Source organism: Nematolebias whitei, chromosome 12 (assembly GCF_014905685.2).
Source record: "Nematolebias whitei isolate Nwh7 chromosome 12, NemWhi1, whole genome shotgun sequence".
Taxonomy (NCBI): Eukaryota; Metazoa; Chordata; class Actinopteri; order Cyprinodontiformes; family Rivulidae; genus Nematolebias; species Nematolebias whitei.
The window spans coordinates 27,826,258-27,835,369 of NC_056509.1; positions in this window are offsets into that span (position 1 = coordinate 27,826,258).

A 9,112-nucleotide genomic window follows, 5' to 3' on the forward strand; every position below is an offset into this window, starting at 1 on the left:
ATCCATCCATCCATCCATCCATCCATCCATCTATCCTGACTTGCTCGTGACGAAGACAGACACTTTCTTTCCCTCTCCTGCCTCCCTCCTGCTTTTGCTCTTGTCCTGTGAATCTCTCAGAGCCTCTCTTTACACATCTTTCAAATCGTAAATTATTATGGATCTGGTCAGCTGGTCTCTCAACGTAATTGATCAAATTTTCTTGACGCGAAGACAGGATGAAGGAGAATCCTCATGCCCTGTAGGGACACACGCAGATGGATATATCATGGATTCCTTCAAGGAAGATGATGTGCCTGTCTGTATTGTCCATTGAGGACGTTGAAGACACATACATAATTGGATTTATGATAACAGGGTCTGCTTTTTGGAATCAGCACATAACTAGGATACCGACAAATTAGGAAGACGTCGGCAGCAGTTTTGGCAACGGTGAGGCTGCCTGCCATACATGAAGAATTGAACCATGCTTCGAACACTCAATCTCAGATGTTAGAACTCGCTGGCATGAAGGAATCGATCTTGGAGAAGGCTACAGACACAGACCGGCAAAATGACCATGAATCTGGCTGTTTGGATTTGCCATTGAGTATACCAGCAGTAACTATGAAGGCAGGCAGGAAATTGTAGAGTCGGTCTGTCCCAAAACAATTGTTTATTATCTGAAACTGACTGCCCCGTTTGGTCTTGATTAGGCCAAATTATCTCAAATTGCTCCTGGAGGATATGTAAATCATGAAGCTCTGCCCCCCCAGAACATCTGTGGACCCTTGTCAGAGCTGCACCAGCTGATAGACACTGTGCCATCTTTATCAAGACTATGAAACTTTCTGGTTGCGTTCACAGACAATCTCACCGCCTTTGTCAGCTTCCTCAAAATGAATTATGTCTATCACTGTTGCTTGTGCTGAGGTAGTTTTATTGCTACCCTACAATGTGCCCTGTGTGTCAAGGACACAGTGTGAGAGATCTTGTTTTAATACTCTCTTTCCTCATGTTTTTATTCCCTTTTCTTACCTAAGTGATAAGGGCAGCGCTTCATACGAAGCTGCAGCTTCTATGTATTTCCGTCTACCCTTGCTGGACGGCTGTACTGGAATGTATTTTCCTGTGCTGAACTGTGCAATGACAATAAAGTTGATCTATCTATCCATCTATGTTTATATATATATTTGTCATTTATAGTTGTGTGCTGGGAAAAAAAACTTTTTTTTTTTTAGTACAAATATTTCCAGTACACAAAACAGCAAGTAAACTTAGAAACTATTTTTTTAAGTAATACATGGAAAAACGGTAAATCACCATTGAGTGTGCAGACATGGCTAAATATATGCATTTGCCAAAAAATAAATATCATTCAAATCATTGTTTTTGTCGAGTGTTTCCAGTTAAAGTCACTTTCGTTATATTAAATGACCTTTCTGTATCAACAGAAGGGGCCTCTGCTGCTTTCTGCAAAGCCTTTTTTTTTTTTTTTTTACCCAAAGTTAAATGAGAACAATGTGTATCTCCGTTTGATGACAGCATTTCTCTCAGTGGTCGACAAAGAACACCCAGACAGTAATTTGACCCTCAAGGAAAAATAAAAGAAACATAAAAAGCACAGTCATATACATAGTTTTCTGCTGGAAAAATAAAGCTTCGCACACAAACTGAAAGATGTGGACACCACAGACATCTCACTCAGCACACATTCACACTCGCCCAAAAAGGAAATGACTATCAACAAAAACATGGCTCCAGGGGAATAACTTTATTAAACCTTAAGAAAATACTGGCGTTAAACAACATTACCTCAAACAAATATCTCCTTCCAGCTAAATAAAACTTTCAAGTGTAACTCCTTCAGTTTGGTGACTTGGTTTTGTCCAAGATCGTTGGCAGCAAGCCTCGAATTGGACATAACCCATGCAACATAACCCGTAAAAGCCCTATCATCCCCCCTTTAAAAAGCAAAGCACTCAGCTGGCCGACACACAGTGTCACAAATGGTTATGTCCAAATGTTTAAAATGTTCCCTGTGTATGAGACAGCATCTGCTTCATATTTACCTTCCTATAGAAAATCCCCAACAGTGAGTAACAAAAGTACTTGAGGGTGGATTCAGATCATACTGGGCGAGCAGTTCTTAGAAAGTGGGTGTGTTTGCTAATTACAGCGGTTGTGGAGAATGTTTTGGATCATTCATTACTGAGTCAAATAACTGAACTTTTTTTACGAGTGCTGGAATAAAACTGTGCAACATTTTCTATTCCATTTTACCTTTGTTGTTTGACTTTTAGAAAAGGCCCCTTTAAATATTCTTGTACAGAAATTAGACTTTGAGTCAGGGGTGTGGTGGCGCAGACATTAGAGAAGGTGAGCCTGTGATCGGAAGGTTGCCGGTTCAACTCCCAGACCGACAGCATCAAAACGTGGGTGGGAAAGGTGAAGCACCCACACCTGCCTCCACCCTCACACTCTTGGCCCTTGAGCAAGGCTCTTAACCCCCACCATCTGCTCCCCCGGGTGCCCTATAAGGCAGCTCTCTGCTCCACACAGAGGTCTGTGGTAGCTCGATGGTCTGTGGTTGCGTCAGGAAGGACATCCAGCATAAAAACAATTGCCAAGTCTTTGTGTAAGTTAGTTCGCTGTGGTGACCCCTGAAGAAGGGAGCAGCTGAAAGAAGAAAAAAAAAGTTAGGCTGATTGGTAACTCTGAATTGGCCCTAGGTGTTTTGGAGAAAGTGGATGATTGTTTGTCTCCTTTGTCTTTGTGTGTCCCTGTGATGGACTGGAGACCTGTCCAGGGTGTCCCCTGCCTCTTGTACAGTGACAGATGGATATGGGCACCAGTGACCCCCCCCCCCGACCCAGAATGGAAGAAGCGGGTAACGATAATGGATGGATGGACGGACGGACAGATGGGATTGATGGATTTAGGTACATGAAGGCTGTATGCATGTCATTGTTGTAAACTAAGGCCCTGTTGACATGATGCTACTTTTGAGTGAAAATGTAGGCCTTTCGTGTCCACAAGTGGTCCCTTTCTCTGAAACCGAAGCTTTTTGATTCCAGATCTTAAACCATTTTGGACGTAACTGTTTACCTGCTCAAGACTGCATGCATGTCTCATTAAACGCCTGGTTCAGTGTTGCCAGATGTACAATAACTTCCATACTGTTTTTACAAGATAGTTCAATGGTCCAACTCCCTTCCCATTTTCTAATTGGCGACCCTTCCTCGAAACTACAGCCGATTCAATAATTGTAGCAATATCTAAGTAAACATGTATTTCTCTTGTTGATTTGTTGCTAAAAATCACTTCTACAAATAAGAATCTACTTCTCTTTCCAAGTAAGGTTCAACAAAATTCTAAAGAAAAAAATCACAAAATTTAACCATGTTTTGATAGCTGCTTGTCTTTGCTGCTAATCAGCTTGTCAGTTTTTCAAAGGAATCATTTGATTATTCAGACAAAAAAGTAGTAAAATTCCTGCTTGAAGAATCGACACCAGCTAGTTGTTCCTGCCACTATTTGCACTTGTAAATATCAATATTATCCTATGCAAATAATTATGAAATGTGACAATGATGGCACTAAACTGGCCTCTCTAACTTTATCTCCCAGTTGTTCAACCTGTGCTGTACCTCTGATTATCTCATTCCTAATATTATCCATCATTGTCACTCCAAAGGAGAAACTCAGCATATTCATTCCTGCCACTTCCAGTTCTTTCTCCTGTCTTTTGGTCAATGTCACTGTCTCCAGACCATACAATATAGCTGGTCTCACCATTGTCTTGTAAACTTTTCCTTTGATGTTTGCTGCCACCCTTTTGTTACAAATCACTCCAGAAACTTTTCTCCAACCACTCCATCCTGCTTGGACTCTCTTTTTCACCTCTTTACCACATTCCCCATTTTCCTGGACAGTGGACCCCAAGTACTTGAAGTCCTGCACCTTTGTGACCTCTGCTCCTTGCAGCCTCACTGTTCCACATGCCTCCCTCTCATTCACATATGCACTCTGTCTTACTATGGCTGACTTTCATCCCTCTTCTTTCAAGTGCATACCTCCACCTCTCCAACTTATCTTCCACCTGTTCCCTGTTCTCACCATAGATCACAGTGTCATCTGCAAACATCATCATCCATGGGGATTCTTGCCTGACCTCATCTGTTAGTCGGTCCATCACCAGAGCAAACAAGAAGGGGCTCAGAGCCGATCCTTGATGCACTCCTACCTCCAACTTGAAGCTATCTGTCACTCCTACAGCACATCTCACCACTGTCCTGCTGTCCTCAACATGTCCTGTACCAGTCTAATATACTTCTCTGCCACTCCAGATTTCCTCATGCAATACCACACCTCCTCCCTTGGAACCCTGCCATATGTTGTTTTTTAATCCACAAAGACACAATGGAGTTATTTACCTCTCTCTACTTCTCTATCAGCATCTTCAAAGCAAAGATGGCATCTGTGGTGTTTTTTTTCTTCGCATTAAACCATACTGTTGCTAACAAATAGTCACCTCTTGTCTAAGTCTTGCTTCCACAACTCTCTCCCAGATCTTCATTGTGTGACTCATCAACTTAGCATACCATTGTGCCATAATAGCATTTACATTACCAACCTATAAAAATACAGAAAAACATATTTCTCAGCTTCACTAAGAATTCTCCCACAAATAGTTAAATTTTTTGAGGGTTTTTTTTCAAATGATGTATAATTTCATCGCGGCTATTAACATTTCAGAATGAGACCAAAGATTAAAGTGAGAAGAATCATCATGGTTTCTTTAAAGATCCAAACTTCTTGTCTACACAAATACTGTACAATAAAATATGTTGTTAAAATCTCTTCTTTGGAAATATATATCTGTTTTTTCCCACAAAAAACAAACAAACCTTTAAGTGGATTTCAGGTGCAAATGCAGTAGAAATTTTCAGTTTGTCAAAATATCCTGAGTAGTGTAGGCATTTAGCCTAAAATGGCTGCAATCCACTTCAGTCTTGAAATCACTCAGATTGATCAATCTGGTCAGGATTAAACTCTGTTTCTTCTAACTGATGCCATTCGAAAAGCCATCTACAGCAAAAGAAGATATTAATTATTCACAACCTTTGCGCACTTCATTAAGTTGGTTAAAGCAGGGATTTATCCTCATATACGTGTCTTCATTGTTCGCATAAATAAAAACATAAAATCAGTTAAATAGCTTGATGCATAATTATAAAATGTTGCACTTTTGAGGCAGAGATGAGTCCTCTTGAATGTGCTTTTCAAACTCCAACATGTTGACTGACAACATCGCCCATGACTGATTAACCTGCAGAGGCTTTCTACACGCAAAGCAGTTTGCTTCTTCGGCTTGTTATTTAAGACAGCTTTAAATGCCTGACTTACAGCGTCTCTTTTCTGTCCCGGTTGCTCCACAGGTGATGAGAGCTGAGCGGCGTGCTGCCGCTTCATATTACATCTGGGCAGGTCAGTCATGTCAGGCTCAGGTAATACCTCATGTTCTGCACCAGACAGAGTTAAGTCAGTGCATTTCATTTAAAAGCTCTAAAAACATTAATTAATTAATTTATGTATTTATTTATTGGTATGAACTAGAGATGCATGATATTGGATTTGTGGCCGATATGCCAATATGTTAACACCTATTTGGCCGATAACCGATACCGATATTTTTCCCACTAGACCTACTTACAGAGATTACATAGCTTTCTCGGCAGTGGAATTAAGATACTACATTATTCTGCATGGTCTTTGTCAATTTGTCCTGCTACCAAATACAGATGCCAAAAGGGGGCTGAAAATGATGGACACTTGAACTTGGATTATGTTTAATGTCAAATGTATTCATGACATTTACTCTCTCTAACACAATGACAACACTCGAACAATGCAAATTTGTAAATTTTCACTAATCTGAACTCAATCTTTTCTCAAGCAACAAGTGAAAAGCGCATAAGTAGTAGTGCATTAATAGATATACAGTACTTGACAGTTTCTTAAAATAAAAATTAACTTAAAACAGAAGCCTTTTATATCGGTGAGTTATTTTGATGGAATGGCCGATGTGAGATATTTAACTTTATCTCTAATGTCGGCCGATACCATGCCAATAATATCGTACATCCCTATGAACATTGAACTTATAAAAACTACCATTTGCCTAAAACCAAATTACTGATCTCTTCCCTTTACATTGACCTATACTGTAACAGCTTTTGAAGGGATTATGGTTTCCAGACATCTGTGGTTAACTTATCAGGATCAAACGACTCTGTGCGTCTCAGCCATCTGAACTTCTCAGAGCTGAGCTTTCCATGTGTGAGTTCCAGTCTAAAGACCTTCAAGGGACTTGAAACCTGCTGTATAAATCCACTCCGATATTTTCTGCACATGTCGACACATGAAGGCAATAAGGTGTCCCCTCCTGTCATTATTGCTCTGATCTTGACTAATGGTTAGAACAGAAAACCATCTGAAGTAAAGTTCTTCAAACCTGCTGATTTTCAGTTTTAGGCAGGGAATTGGTAAACTGGGAGTAAATTACCCCAGTTTTACAAGAGAAAGCCTCATTAAAGGTGTTTAACAGGTGAAACTTCATGATGATGTTAAAGTTTTATACCACCGTCTGTTAAAAGCGAATGGGAGCGCTGTTGTCTGACACTGGACTCTCCAACACTTTGTTGTAGATGTTTGATGACGCGGAACATTTTCACACCTCCTGCCTGTGTTTTCACTTTCTGTGCATTCTCCTCAGCCCCGAGCCGTATTTACGATAAAATAACGGAAAAGTAAACTGCCCTCCGACCTGTCGTCACTGTCAACACACTGAGGTGTTGTGCTCCTGCAGGGCAGAGGCTGGTGCACGGTGCACATGTAAACACACGCACGCACGTACTGACGTATACGCTCCAAAACAGAAACAACACACACTGAACCCAGCAAACATGCAGCCGTCGTCAAGGGCACCCAAAGAGCACATTTTCTTTTGTCTTTTTTATTTTATTTTTGTCTTGCCTCATTGTGCCATGGCGTGTTTGTTCAGGGGCATGGTGTCATGAAGATAAAATCAACTATTCACGAGGGAACACAAGTGGCAGAGAACAGTTTACAAGAGCTTTTCTGAAACGTGCATGCCATGCTTCGATAAGGGGCATTGTATATTACTCGGATTGTTCTCGATACACATGTGCTCATGCAGAAACTTCAGCTCACGACAGCTGCACCGAAGCCTTTTCTAGTTGTGTTAATTAGCCACTGAAGTCATCTGGAAAGCTGCAGAGCAGCAGGTTTTGTGGTTTTACTAGATTAATATGCACTTTCTCCTCGTTCTTGTCCCACTGTTGGCAAAGTAAACCTGGAGATCTTTAGACAGCTGGGTTTGTTCCTGCAACCATGTGAACGTTTTTGGCCCGTTATGTTCAAACTGAAAGAGTTTTTATTAAAAGTGACAGTTTTGTTATTCCAGAGCACTCCACACAGTGTGAAATGATGTGTTATACCACTTATTTTATTCCTCAATCTTTCTGTAATGCTAATGGATTTGAAGAGGTCATGTCAACTTTCTGCATTCAGCTCTTTTTTTTTTTTTTTTTTTTGCAACCACCTAATAAGAATTATGCATGTGGAGGGCTCCTTTATTGTTGCTCTTTTGGCCTACTGTGTTTTTCCTTCGCTTCCGCTAAAAAGCCAGATCCAGACGATCGCCAGGCGAGCTGTCATTTTTCCAGCCTCTGGAATGTCTGCCATCCTCCTCCTGATTTCACACACTCACAGAGCAACACAAAATTAGGAAAAGAAATAACAACCAAAACGTATGTGTAACAGAATCAGCTCAGAGATAACTAAGAAGGTTTAGCATGATTAAAATTGGTTTTTTATAAGTGTTACAGCGAAATAAAAAACATGCTGGGGGACAGGATGGATGCTCATCCCTTTAATTTTGGCTGAGTCGAACCAGAAGCAGCACTTGGGGACATTTGACCAGAGTCTAGGCTGTTTTTGATGTGACATTCTGCTTTTTTTTTACCACAAGCCGTGTGCACACAATTCACAGATCAGTGCATGAAAACCATGATTGATAAACATAATTCCCATGTTGTTGACGGTATTAATATTCAGTTCATATTGACGTTTTGTTTCATAGGCTATTAAGACTTTTTCTACTATCTCTGTCTAAATTCCTCTTGCAGTGAAAAAAACCTGATCTGGTTCAGGTTGCAGAGCTCCAAAGCAAGATCTCACATGTTGCACAAGAGATGAGGAAAGTGCTTGTAACAGTGATACACAAGAAAGAGTTGGTCCTAACTTGGAGTATAGAAAGCACCCTGACACTGAGCAATGTTCACTCAGGGGTATTGTTGACACGAGTGCCACGGGAGACGCAGTACAAGTCGGAGCAGGATGGTGACTGTGATGAAGAAACTGTTGCTGAAAGAAGAAGACAGACAATGATGTGAAGTTGCATTGAGCTATAGTTTAAGCTTTGAAATCAAGATATCCATCCTTCTTTTGAACCGCTTTTCGCTGCAGGGTCACGTGCAGCTGGTGCCCATGTCCAGCAGTCAGTGTGAGAGGTGGGGATCACCCTGGCCAGGTTTCAAGTCCATCACAGAGACATATAGAGACAAATGAGACAAATAATCATTCACTCTCTCACTCACACCTAGGGACAATTTAGAGTCACCAGTCAGCCTAACATGCATGTTTTTGGTCTGTGGGAGGAAACAGGAGTACCTGGAGAAAACCCACATGTGCACAGGGAGGAGGCCTAGGAGGAATGCTAACCAGTGTTCTTTTTGTTGTGAAGCAACCGCTATAACCACTTCACCACCATGCATCCTTTAAATTTAGATTCTTGTTTATTTGTCATATGCAGGCTAACACAAGGTCGACAATGCAATGAAATGTCCAGGATGAGAAGAACCGATTCGACGCGCTAAAAAAAAAAGACATACAAAAACATGCAATAAAAGTTCAAAATAAAGTACCAAAAGGGAAAAAGAAATATATTTACAAAGTCCAAAAAAAAACAACCCAGCATGGTAGAATAACAGTGCAAGTAGGATTAATTAGTATAAATAAATGTACATTTGTACACACACACACACAC